Raw genomic sequence first — 13,835 nt, forward strand, 5'->3', positions numbered from 1 at the left:
GCTTGATTATGCATCCCAGATCTAACCAAAGAAGAATCTTATGCACCACTAATCTCCAGCTACTTTGCACTCATCACTCAAATGACACAATGTCACTAAATTTCCTTGGCCCTTCCATCAAACGTCCACTGTAATTCTGGATGTGCTGGCCCCGAACCGACATTGAGACTTTGCTCAGGGAAGAGCCTTTAGCCACCCCTTAAAAGCCAGTGATTCGTTGGAGCTGGTTTACTGATGAAGAATCCTTACTCTGGCTGATCCCGTTTCCCTGGCCCTCAGGGATCCGGGTCTGGTGGCCAGTGAGATAAGGTGTATTGGCATCTAGAAGGGTGAAAATGGGAAGCAACAGAGGATGTCCATGCCCATCAAGTGGTCTGGACCCCAGAAACCGGTCACTCTTCTTTCAAAATTTTCATCATTAGCACCCTTTTAGAGGAAACCAAAAGGAGAATTAAATGGGGTCTCTGAAATACCACTCCCACAGGCACCAGAGTATATGATAGAGAGGGGCAGGGAAACACCTAAAATGTGTCTGTATACAGCGTGATGGCCATGGAAATGAGGTGCCCTTCAAATGAAACCACAAATTGCAACAGATCTAGTACTAGTGGATAGCACCAGCAGGCGTAATCCTGGTGTAACCACAGCATGAACGGATGTTTGGTGCACATTTATTGTAACCTATTGCTGTTTTTGAGCCTTGAAGGCTTCCATATTTAATGTCCTTGCTGTATGTTCTGTCTCAAAGCCAACATTCCCATCCTTCTAATTTAAGATGCTGGTACAGACCTTTCAAATCCTCAGTTCCCCACCTGCAGATTGCAGAGGTGCCGAGCTTGGCGAGAAACCCTGCATTTTCTGTCTTTCACCTCACCAACCACTCGATAATCAGTACCCTCAACCAAAATCATCCAGATTCTCTGCTGGCATCTCCTGGCAGGCACAGAACATGTCCCAGCCTGCCACTGCCACACATGGAAATATAACTCTTCTCACAACAAAGTGCCTGCAAAGGAATGTCAATTGAATTTTTTGAAAGAAAGATAAGGCTGCTCCTTGCTATAAAGCAATGAATGGAATTTCTTCATGAAATAAAGTAGGGCACAAGGCTACGATGCTTGATGAGTTCAGCCTGTTGTCTGTTTTCTACTGGAATCACTTCTGTTTTACAACTTCCAGCTTTAACCCAAAATACTTAATACATTTTAATGATTGATGTCTCTATCCAAAAACATGCTTATAAATCCTGAGAAAATGCAATGCAAGCTCTATTTTAAAGATGTAATTTTTGGGCTTGAATAAGAATTATTCGAACCATAAGCTCCAGTATGACCTTTCAATACATTGAAACAATTCCCATAGAAATTCTTTTGTAGGTTTAATAATATAATCAAAACTCACTAGAAATCAGCAACATGCAATGTTCATCCTTTTTTTTTGTTTTCCTGATGTACAGTCCTTTGTTTGGCACACCCAACTCTGGGGCAGAATTCTCCCAAAACATTTTGCTGTCGATTCCTCCCAGTTGGTTGGGGACGATTTACAACTCAATCCACCCACAATTAGAATTTTTTTTCAGAAGGTTGGGGGAAGAGTTTTGCCCTTGCAGTGAGAGGTGGGTCTTCAACACACCAGCAAACATGGATTCAAAGAAATTGGGCACGCGTTGAAAAGGGCACCCTGATTGCTTAGTCAGCCAAGGGGTCCCCACAATATTGCCAGCACGGGGCCTCAGTGCTCCCCGCCACCATCTTCCCCGGTGGTGGAGACCTGACGGCGATTGGGGATCTTGGCCTGCGGTTGAAAAGCAAGCAAAAACCCCATTTCACCTCTTTCTGGAAAAGTCCACTAATCACGTGCCATTCAGACACTTGACAGGCCAGCAGTGGGAGGGCTGTGCCCCAGGGTCAAGGATATTGATGGAACTGAAGTCCCATCTGCTGAGAGCTGCCAGCCAATCAGAGACCAGCTGCTACTTGGAACAACAGCGCCACTGAGGAGGCAGTGGCCACTGGCGTTAAGACACCCATTTGAGGCGTAGCATCATCACTGCATCCCAGGCCACAGTCGAGTGACAGTTGGGATGGGAGTTCAGTAGCATAGGCAGAGAATACTGCACAGCTGCCACTCCCACGACCATCCTTGATCAGGCATTAAACGGGGGACCTCCCCTGGGAACCTGCAAGCATTCTCACACAGGTTTGCTTGTCGTGCTCCGTACACAATGAACCTCCTGCATGCCACTGGGTTAATGATAGCTGCAGTGGGATGAGGCCCTTAAGTGAACATTGCAGTGAAGCAGGAAAGCTGACGACAGGCCTTCCTACCATGGAATCGGTGTGGAGGCTGGAAGATGGCAAGGTCCCCACTGCCCCCCCCCCCCCCCCCCCCCGTTGATTAAATGTCTTCCTGCCTCGAAACCTGCAACTGGGGAGGACAGAAGACTCCAGCCTAGGTGAAGCCATGCTTGCATGAGTGCGGACCTGGAAGTCAAGCCTTCGACCCCTAGGCATCCATACTATTTAGTCCAACACAACATAGTTTTTAATAAGGACAGCCAGGAAATTACAACCACATTCACCCTACAGGTTTAGCATTGGGACAAAGCAGTGCTGGCTTCACAGAGATGTTGAACTTATGTATGTAATCAGTTAATTGCTTAACTGTGAAGTAGAGGAAGAATCAAGGAGTCCCAATCTCTTTCACCCCTGTGTCATGTTGGGTCAGGCTACGATTGCAATACAATCGTAGTGTTCATGCAAAGTGGAAACTGCTTCACACCAATGCTATGGTTGTGGTTTAAACTAACCCTTAATTAGAAGCTGTCAAAGAGCACGGGTGATTCCTTTTCTCTTTTTGCAGCCCAAGCCTTTCACATAATTAGCATTCCCTAGTTCAGGTTCTCAAATCAGTTGCAATGTTTTAGCAGCAGCTCCCTCGAGTGAAAGCCCAGACATCTATGCAATCCTGACTACCATCACTATCAGACAGATCTAATGAGGCTGGGCCATTTTGCAGTCTCTGGTTTGCACTGGAATATTTTCAGCTACCTAAATCCAGAGAGTCCCAAAGTTACCAGTGGAAAACACAAATCGTAAATCAAAGAATGCTTTCAACCTGTCTAATCAAGAAAGGGTTTAATTAACAAAGAGACAGATAAAAAAAGTCAGCTATTTATACAGTGTTCTAAGGCAAGGCTGCTGCTTCATTTGATAAAAAGGAGTCATTATACATTTCCAGACCGTTTGGATTATTATTATTAAATGATTGGATTTTTGAATCTCCACTTCAATTATGTATTCGGAACTATTAAATAGCAAAATCAAAGAATAACAAAGCATGATTATACAGATAACTAATTAGATCAGAATCTAAGCAGCAACCATTTTATAGGCCTTGCAAATATGTACAGTTCAAAGTTAGCAATAACACAATGCTTAATCATGCAATGCAGACTATAGTATAGTCAGACACTTGCAATGGACAGGAAGATGTAATACATTATAGACAACAAATAAACTGCACTTCTTTTTCTGCTTGTGCGTGTACAAAAATCCCACAGAACTTTTTCAAATGCATACTTACATTCCATAGGTCAAATCCATCGTCTGTCACCAAGCTAAATTTACTCCTTATAAGGCCTATGCATTGAGTGCATTCCCTTCATTTTTTCCTAACATGGATGCCTTATCAGATGTGGTTTCACAGAAGGCCAACAAATATTTAGCTAACCTCTTTACTTTTCAAAATACTGGCACGCCGCCAACCTTCCCAAGCAAATTAAGCAAAGGAGCTCACTGGAGCAGACAATTCTCAAGTATGCATCTTAAATCGTCTCATTTTTGCTTTGCACTCAGAACTTCAACCCCTTCCCCAACTTCCCCCCCACCCCACAACCCTAAGCCGCCAATACAATAGGAGCTTCACCCAACATGAGAATCTCTCAGGACCATCAGCTGTCTGTTCACATGTACAATTACAGAAATGATCATGAGAAAAAAAACTTTCTTACAAAAAAAAATAGTCTTGAGGATCTGGAAGAGGTGAGGGGGCGCTGGGATGATGAACTTTGTTGGGTTGGGGGGGGGGGGGGGGGAGAGAGAGAGAGAGAGAGAGAGAGAGAAAGAGACTTTAAAGAGCCAGTTATTCCACAGGATAGAAAACGCTACAACATTCCTGCAGTGATGATGAACAGATTGAAGCAACGCCGAGACTGAGATCAGATATGAACTTCAGCAACAATTTCAATCGTCGGAATATGCTCAAATTGATTAGAATAAAACGTTTGCCCTCAACTTTGGGGGGGGGGGGGGAGAGAGATCGACACACTGGACGGCCGTTTGCTGATCCCAGAATGTCCGAATTGCCCTTCTGCGTTTAAGATGAAAACACGATAGGCAGCATTTCTTACAGGCGAAAAAAAGAAAAGCTGGCCCGCACTCGTCTGCAAATTGCTCTTGTGAGGAAAAGTTTACAATTGCGCCCCGATTTTACTTGAAAGCCAATTCACTTTTTTAAAATTGTAGATGGCACAAACTAAACATTTCGATTACTTCAGCGTTTCAACAAATGAATATCGAACCCGCCCTCCCCGCTTCTCTATCGTTTCCCCTTGAAAGAAGTCTTCACTGTCTGTGCGCAAATCAGGCCGGTCCTTCCCATCTTCACTTAGATCGATTTTTTAAAAAAGTTTAACCGGCTCCAAAAACAGTTTAGACATTCATCCTAAATCTGTTTCTCCGCAAATCTCTAATTTCCTTTGAAGTAATGCCCTACTGGAAGGAATACCAGCAGTGCCATGCCTTACCTCTTGTTCGGTTCAACGCTGGCCGGCTTTCAAAGCACACAAGCTACACACACTGCGGGGAAGTACAGGCAGTCAAAACACACACACACACAGTTCTATTCAACAAAACTCCAGTCATGGCTTAGGCCCCTCCCAACGTCAATGCCAAGTGAACACATCTCCCCTCTGTTTACAGCTGACAGCCACTAGCATTGCGCTGTCTGTTGGCTTGTTTCTGATTAGGAACCAATCGCAAGTGTCCAAGGCCAGGCTGAGCCCAGCCCAGCCCAGCTCCCCTCCCCCTGTCCAGGAATGCCTGTCATTCCCCAGGCATGCTCAGGAAGCCACTCATCAAGAAACAAGACTTTTTATAAAACCCCTGAAAACTGTTGCCTGCTGCCAAAAATGTCTTGCTACATGGCCTTTTTTGGTTATCCTTTGCAGGGCCTCTGAAAGTAAATAGCCTGTCATGTATAATCATATGAGATGCTAATGCCAGGGAACATGCATCCATTGGAGCCTTCCCTTGGCCCGCTGAAGAAAAAAATTAAAAAAGAAGCAGAGAGACTTCAGCATTTGGAGCAATTATACACACTCTTTTAGCACGGGGAAAGGACGCGAGCCCTGAATTTTACCTCAGTGTGCAGTCCTCATTTTCTGCAGCTTATTGAAAACACATGCAGGGACTGAAAAATCCCATGCAAAACACCCTGGTGCAAATGTACTGTGAACAATCTTTTTTTTTAAAAAGCTCACCAAATACAACACATTCTGGATGCCAGTGCGTTCTTCCTGCACTTTAATTGTGTTTGCCGTGCAATAATGATAGAAAATAACGATGATGTGCAGTTTCATCTATGAGCTGAATTCGATCAGTTTAGGTTTCTGAGGTACACAGTTTTGCAGTAACCCTTTAGGCCCCAGTGTCTGTTCTAAAAAAGGTCAACAAAACATCTGGAACCTCTTAGTTCATTATTGGACATTTGATGTTCCCACTGCAGCCCCTTGGCCTTGGAGAGATGGATGTGTCATTATTTCGGCTGTTTAGGGCAGTTGTGGGCTGCAGTAACATAATTACAAGAATGGTTGTGTATCGAAGGAGTTAATAAGACTTCGGCTTTGTGTGTATCTTGTATTTGATATATTGATGGAGCATGTTATTTTGCAAAGTATCTGCCAAGTATTTCAAAAATAAATGATTGGTGAAAAAAAGAAAATCTTGCATTCAGATGGGGCCAATCATGAAACTTTGGAGCCAACAAAATATTTTTGAAGGGACATGACCGTTATACACAGCAAGATCCCACAAATAGTGGTGAGATAAATGGCTAGATAATCTGTGTTTTAAGGATGCTAGCTGAGACATTAACATTAGCCATGATACTCAGGAACATTCCCCTCTTTGCTTCAAAATAGTGCAATGGTATCCTTTATGTCTCACAACGACTTGTATGCAGTAAGACGTGGACAATATAAGGCTTGGGCTCATATGCAGTAAGTAACATTCATGCCAAACAAGTGCCAGGCAGTGACCATCTCCAACAAGAGAGAATATAACCATCTCCCCTCGATTTTTAATGGCATTCTCATCACTGAATCCCCCACATCCTGGGTGTTAGCATAAACCAGAAACCTAACTGGACCAGCCAAAGAAACTCTATGGCTACAAGAGTAGATAATTGGCTGCAAATTCTGTGGCAAGAAATTCACTGCCTGAGTCCTAAAAGCCTGGTTGCCATATACAAGGTCCAAGTCAGGTTTGTGATGGAATACTTGCCATTTGCCTGGATGAATGTTGCTCCAATAACACTTAAGAAGTTCAACACCAGCAGGACGAAACAGCCACCTTGATTGGCACCACATTAACTATCTTAAACATTTATTGCATCCTCCACCAGTGCAGAGTGGCAGCAGTGTGTACAATCCACAAGATGCACTGCAGCAACTCAAAAAGCCTCTTCCTCCTACATAAGGCTTCCAAGCTCCCGATCTCTGCCACCTAGAAAAAAGGGCGAAGACACATTGGAACACCACCACCTGCAGGTTCCCCTCCAAGTCGCACACCATCCTGCTTTGGAACTATATAGCTGTTCCTTCATTGTTGTTCGGTCAAAATCATAAAATCCCCCATTAACAATACTGTGGGTGGACCTACATCACATAGACTGCAGCAGCTCAGGAAGATGGCTCACCACCACCACAGAGAAAATAGTGATGGGAACAAATGCTGCCCTTGCTAGCAATGCTCACGTCCCATGAATGGTTAAAAAGGGTCTCCAATCTGTCCATGACGACTGACGGGCAACAATGAAAATTGTTTCCCTCTTTTTGGTGAACACATTAGAATTTTAGTCCAAAAGATTAATGAACAAATATTAGTTGGACATTCTGAATTATCTCTCCATGTACCTGAACAGGTGCTGGAATGTGGCGACTAGGATCTTTTCACAGTAACTTAATTGCAGTGTTAATGTAAGTCTACTTGTGGCAATTTAAAAAAAGATTCCTTTGTCCTCTTCTTCTTCAGGACTCTGATATCCTGAGCACATGGACAGCTCAATGGAGTTAGTTTCAGATGATCATGGCCTCGATACTGGTGTTCTTGGCTCCTTCAAAGACACTGATGTTAGTTCGCCTGTCCTCCCAGCTGATGTGGAGAATACCATCTCAGACAATGTTGATGGTACCTCTCCAAGGCCTTGAGGTGGCGTCTGAATGTAGTCCAAGTTTCTGAGACATATAGAAGAGGTGGGAGAATGACCACCTTGTATACAAGGATCTTGGTGTCGGCATGGGAGTCATGATCATTAAAGACTCTCGTCCTTAGATGTCCAAAGGAGGCGCTTGCGAATTGGATACAATGTTGGATCTCTGCATCAATGTCAGCCTTAGAGGAGAGGAGAATAGGTTTATGAATGTACAAACAAAGATGGACAGGAAAATAGTTCTCTGGTCCATCAAACCTGGCCCACCTAATTGTGATATCTTATGCATCACTATAAATATACTCTCCACTTCACACAAAATCGATCTCGAGGACAGGCAAAAGACTTTGGGCCAATCTAGGGAATATAAATCTCAGATATCCCTAGGGAATTGAAACCAATCCAGCCGGGTTACTCTGGCCCTGAGTTCCCTGTAGTACCTACATTTTGTAAGAGGTGACGTGCCAGTCAGAACTCGGTCCAACTCTCACATAACAGCATTCACTACATGAGATGCTAGCCTGTTCCTTGCGTCAATTATTCTCTGGGCAAAGAAGCACTTCTGCCATCTAAACTAGATCTGGCCTTATACGACTTAACACTGTTAACAGGGCTTACTCTTACCAAACAGGTCTTGATTATATACCCTGAATTCCAGGACTCGATATCTAGAATTCTTCTCCTTATTTGAATAATGACACAGTAGTCCCAGGGTTTCCTGTCTTGTAGTTAACCCTCTCTGTGCTGATTTTGCTTTAGGCTTTTCCCTCCAAGATCCATTTAACTGGCCCTAAACAAATGGCAAGATAAAAAGCAAGATTTCAAGTGTAAAGATTAATTTGTCACCTTTTCAATACTAATGGGTGAGAGCAGCTAATTGACAATAGACTGGGATTAAACCTCAGGCCCTCCGCTAACCCTCGCCAGAACAAGCTGAGTCATTAGAGGAGTGAAATCTTTACTAACTGAAGTGGAAGAGTTGTTTTTTAAAACTAAACAAGTGCAGTCCACTGCTTGTTTATTGTACATAACTCAATGCATTTAAGGTCATTGTAACTTTTTTGTCCAACAAGAGAGAATCCAACCATCTCCCAATTGACATTCAATGGCATTACCATCCTCCCCCCCCCCCCCCAACTATCAAAACTCATGGGGTGACTATGAACCGAAAACTGAAATGGAAGAGCTGGGAATTCTACAGAAATTAACTCACTTCCTGACTCCCCAAAGCATGTCCACCATCTACAAGGCACTAATCAGGAGTGTGATGGAATATTTTCCACTTGCCTGGATAAGTGCAGTTCCTTTCTTTAAAAATGTATTTTATTACAAACATGTATCAAAAATGGTTACACCAAATAAACACCCCGGGAAACATACTTTCCAACAATCAACTATACAGTCTACACAGATGTTTCCCCTTTTTCACCCTCCTACCCTCCCTCCTCCCCCCCTGCAACAAACAGCCCCTCAAACACGGTCACAAACATCCCCTACCTTTCTCAAACCCCCTGCAGAGCCCCTTAACTCATACCTTATCTTCCCTAACCCCAGGGAGTCATACAGCTCACCCAACCTAGTCACTAACCCCAGTGGTAGGATCAGTGCAGTTCCAACAACATTCAGGAAGCTCAACACCATCCAGGAGAAAGTGGCCTGCTTGACTGGCACGCCATCCAACAGCTTCAACATCCACTCCCTCCACCGTCGCAGGGTGGGACGCGTGTTTGTACCATCTACAAGTTGCACTGCAGCAATTCGACAAGTTTTCTTTCAGCAACTCACCAAGGCTATAAACCCACAACCTCCAGCACCTTGAAAGACAAGGGGAGCAAGATGTATGGGAACACCATCACCTGCGAGTTCCCCTCCAAGCTACACGCCATTCTGACTTGGAAATACATCACTGTTCCATCACTACCACTGGGTCAAAATGCTGGAACGACCTCCCTAACAGCATTGCGGGCGTACCTACGCCACATGGGCTGCAGCAGTTCAAGGGAGTGGTTCGACCTCACCTTCCAAAGGGCAATTGGTAATGGACAAAAATGCTGGCATAGCCAGCAACACTCACATACTATGAACAAATAAAAAAAAGATTGAATTCTTGTGAAGTGCAGCTGCATAAGAAGTGAAATAAGCTGAAAATGATGTCACTGTCTCAGTGATACTACATGTTTGGGTTATCAGGGCATTGCGTGGGATGATCAAAATAGGTGGAAAAGGTTGATTTTGACCCTGGTGCAACATTTGCCTGGGTGTGTAGTGGATTTCATTGTATGACCTTCAGATTCCCACATGAGTGTTCATGTGCGCAATGCAAATTCAGTCCAACTCCTAAAACTGAATATAGCCCTGAAAAATATCCTAATGACAAGAAGTGGAATCTTGGTATTAACTATGAAATCTAATAAAATTTTGAACCCAATCAGTGAATATGCTATGAAGATCAAAGGATTACACCTTATGCCTCTTAAGAAAGCTGCTCTCGCTTTGAGTTAGTAACATTGTGAATAAAATGTGAAGATTTTTCCCCTCGGTGGGGTGGGGGAGCAGCAGCAGCCAAATTCATGGCACCATAGGTGGCTTTGCTGCTCAGATGGGTGGAGAAAAACGAGTGGCAGGGCTAAAGTGAAATGGGATTCAATAGTTAGGGGCACAGGCAGTCGCTTTTGTGGCTGCAAATGTGAATCTAGGATGGTATATTGCCTCCCTAGTGCCAGGGCCCGAGATGTCATGGAGCGGCTGCAGGGCATTCTAGAGAAGGGAGATGAACAGCCAGTGGCCATGGTACACATTGGTATCAACAACATAGGTAACTAAGGAGTGAGGAAGCCGGGTTGTACGAATGTCCTGCACCCCCGTTGCCTTCAAAAGCGGGGAGACTCCTCACTTGTGAAAGGAGTGCTGTTATCAGTGACTAGTACTTCAGGGAGGCTGTGCGTGCAAAACGATAAATGACATTTCTCAATAGTTGCCCTGTTAGTAGCTCCCGACATCTTGTGCACTTTGAGCCACTTCAAATGGTTGTCAATCAACAAAAGGAACATGAACCCTTGAATGAAATGGACCGGTAAAGTCGGCATTGAAACGCGCCCACGGCCAGCTTGGCCATTTCCAATGATGCAGGGGCATGGTTGGCGGGTGCTTCCGATGCTCCTGGCAAATGGAGCATTGTTTGGGCATCTTCTCAACGTCCGCATTGAGGCCTGGCCACCATACATAACTGCAAGCAAGCATTTTCATCTTGGACATACTTGGATGACTGTTGTAGAGGTAATTTAAGATGAACTCCTGCCCTTTTTCTTGGGTGACTACACGCATACCCCACAGCAGCATACCATCCTTTACAGTGAACTTAGACAGCTTGGAGGAAAGTGCCCTGAACTCCTCTGGGAGCTGTCGATGCTGTCCACCATATAAGACCATGTGCCGAACATTTGATAGGGTTGGCTCCATCTGGGTCCATGCACGGTTTTGCGACACCATGACAGGTAAAGTATCCATGAAGTTCAGAGTTGCGACTACCTCGACTGTCCTGGGGTTTGATAAGGGCCAATCGACAAAGGCAACCGGCTGAATGCGTCGGCATTCACAATTAGTGTCTCCAGCCTATGTTCAAAAGACTATTCAAAGGCAGCTAGTAACAAAGTCCAGCATTGGATTCACGTGGAGGCAACGGGTGGAATTGTCTTATCATCCTTGAAAAGCCCAAGAAAAGGCTTATGATCTGTTGGAACCAACAATTCTACGGACACGTGCTTGTAGGATTAGAATAGCGGTTTTAATATACTCACAACAGAGCCAGCCGGTTAGCCATTGAACTTTCGGTGAACTGGCCCGCTGACCATGTGGCACTGAGCTTTTATACAGCAGCTTCCGGGGGAGGAGTCCTGGGCAGAGCCAAGGGAGAAGCCCCATACAACTCGAGCATTCCCAGAGCTACTCCCCCTGGAGGACAGGTAGTGCAACTGCACTTACAATACAGACACATGTATATACAGATTATAATCCGGCGTGAATCACATTCACCACATGATCCATTATGATAGTGAAGTGGTTGCAAGGTTCGAGAGAAACATCCTGTAATAGTTAACGAGACCGAGGAAAGAGCAAAATTCTGAGTGTCCATCGGGGTGGGGGCCTGCTGGATGGCACGCACTTTCTCCACAATGGGATGCAAAGCTTTACCCAGGCCATCGGAGCCTGGTAGAATAGGGCCGTGGAGGTGTGAAAGTTTCAGGGGAGGGGACCAATACTGGGTGAGGTGTTTTTGACTACTTTGTTGCCTCGAGTAGTAGAAGAATAATGAAAACAAATTTCCAACCCAAGAGAGAGGAGGCTCAGCAGCCTGATAGCTATCCAGCTTTTACCCTCGTTGCCAGTTTTGAAAGGGCAACAAAGAGTCCACACCGAGTTTCGTCGAAACAAAAACTTACTTTATTTTACAATAACTATTATGCACAGCTCCAATAGATTCCTATTGGGAGTTCTCTAATCAGTTCCTGACTGGCCTACTTTATTTATACATCTGAAGATTGTTAACAGTCCCTGCCCCCTTTTCGGGGGAGCTCGTATTCTGCAAGATCCACGGGGCAGTTAATCAACCCTACCCCGTAAAACCCATGCGGGTTATAACATTATTCTAATCCCATGTTCCAGCACTTGGCCCATAGTCTTGTATGCCTTGGCATCGCCCAAAAAATTCTTAAATGTTTTGAGAGTCTCTGTCTCCATCACCCTGTTAGACAATGAGTTCCAGACTCTCCCATCACCCTCTGGGTGAAAACGTTTTACCTCACATCCCTTCTAAACCTCCTGCCCCTTACCATAAATGTATGCCCCTGGTCATTGATCCCTCCACCAAGGGGAAAAGTTTCTTCTTGTCTATCTATGCTTCTCATAATTTCATACATCTCCATCATGTCCCCTCTCAGTCTCCTCTGCTCAAGTGCATCACCTCACACTTACCTGTATTTAGTTCCATTTTCCACTGGTCAGCCCATCTCACCAGTCTATCTGTATCCTCCTGTAATCCAAGGCTATCCTCCTCACTATTTCACACCCCACCAATTTTCGTATCATCCGCAAACTATCCGTCAAACCCCCCCCCCCCCCCCCCCCCCCCCCCCACCCCCCCCCCCCCCCCCCCCCCCCCCCCCCCGCGCCTACATTCATGTCTAAATCATGTATATAAACCACGAAATGCAAGAGCCCCAATAGTGATCCCTGCAGACCCCACAGGTCCAGGCTTCCAATCAGAAAAACATCCCTTGACCATCACCCTCTGCTTCCTGCGACTCAGTCAATTCTGGATCCAATATGTCAAAATTCCTTGGATCCCATGGGCTCTTACCTTCGCTATCAATCTCCCATGAGGGACCTTATCAAAAGTCTTGCTGAAGTCCAAGTAGACAGCATGAAATGCATTCCCCTCATCTCCACACCTGGTCACCTCTTTGGAAAATTCATTCCAGTTGGCCAGATATTACCTCCCCTTAACAAAACCATGCTGACTGTTCCTGATTAATCCCTGATTTTTCCAAATGCAGATTAATTCTGTCTCTCAGCATTGCTTCCAATAGTTCCCCCACACTGAGGTTAGACTGACTGGCCTGTAATTTCCTGGTTTATCCTTACCTCCCCTCGGATTGCTCTTTTTGGGAAATCATAAACATATTTTCAGTAAGCAATTCTGAAATTCCATAATTGAAGGCAAATCACAGAGGGCGCATGCTCAACATTCTGCTCAGAAATAAGCAAAAGCCTATCCAGGACTGTGACTTGGTAATGCATGCATGCCCCAATTGCAGCAGGGTCAACTTTGTAGGTGAAACTGAACGATCTCATTACACTCCCACTCGTAATTTTGGAAACTGTGGCCCTGGACAGTGTTGTAGGATGAGGTGAAATGCCAGCTGTCACATCTTCTGTGCTTGCATGGGACGGTGCTGGGAGAAAAAGAGCAGATATTAGGGGTAATGAAGGAGCAGACCAGGGTTTCACAGAGGCAATTCCCCTCTGGAATATTGGAAAGGGAGGGGAAGAGAAAATGTGTCTAGTTTGAGATTGCGTTGAAGGTGATGGAAACAACTGAAGAGGAATGTGGAGTCTGCTGAGGTGGAAAGTGAAGACAATGGGGAGCCATCATGTTCCGGGAGTGAGAAAATAAAATGGAAGAAGAAATGGAACAGAAACTGTCATGGGATCGAGCAGCAATGGAACTGGAGAACAACTCAGATCCAATCGAAGGGAGGGGGCGACGACAGCCCACATCCCATAAGTGAACAAAGGAAACTGTGACAGATGTTACAGAGTCTGCTGAAAAACAGCCCCCAACATGG

General features: G+C 44.9%; 1 protein-coding gene across 8 annotated transcripts in view; it reads right to left on the reverse strand.

The window, feature by feature from the left end:
• The window catches only part of LOC119973313 (non-muscle caldesmon-like), a 254,592-nt gene extending 249,623 nt beyond the window's left edge, over positions 1 to 4,969 (reverse strand). For 7 of the 8 annotated variants that reach the window (XR_005462272.1, XR_005462273.1, XM_038811171.1 and 4 more), the window contains exon 1: positions 4,808 to 4,964. The gene's annotated coding sequence lies outside the window, so the exon portion shown is untranslated. Of the gene's footprint in view, positions 1 to 4,807 lie in introns of all 8 variants that reach the window. The other variant, XM_038811175.1, reaches the window with a different exon arrangement.
• Positions 4,970 to 13,835: the final 8,866 nt, after the last annotated feature.

The sequence above is a fragment of the Scyliorhinus canicula genome, chromosome 11, assembly GCF_902713615.1.
Source record: "Scyliorhinus canicula chromosome 11, sScyCan1.1, whole genome shotgun sequence".
In the NCBI taxonomy this organism is placed as follows: domain Eukaryota; kingdom Metazoa; phylum Chordata; class Chondrichthyes; order Carcharhiniformes; family Scyliorhinidae; genus Scyliorhinus; species Scyliorhinus canicula.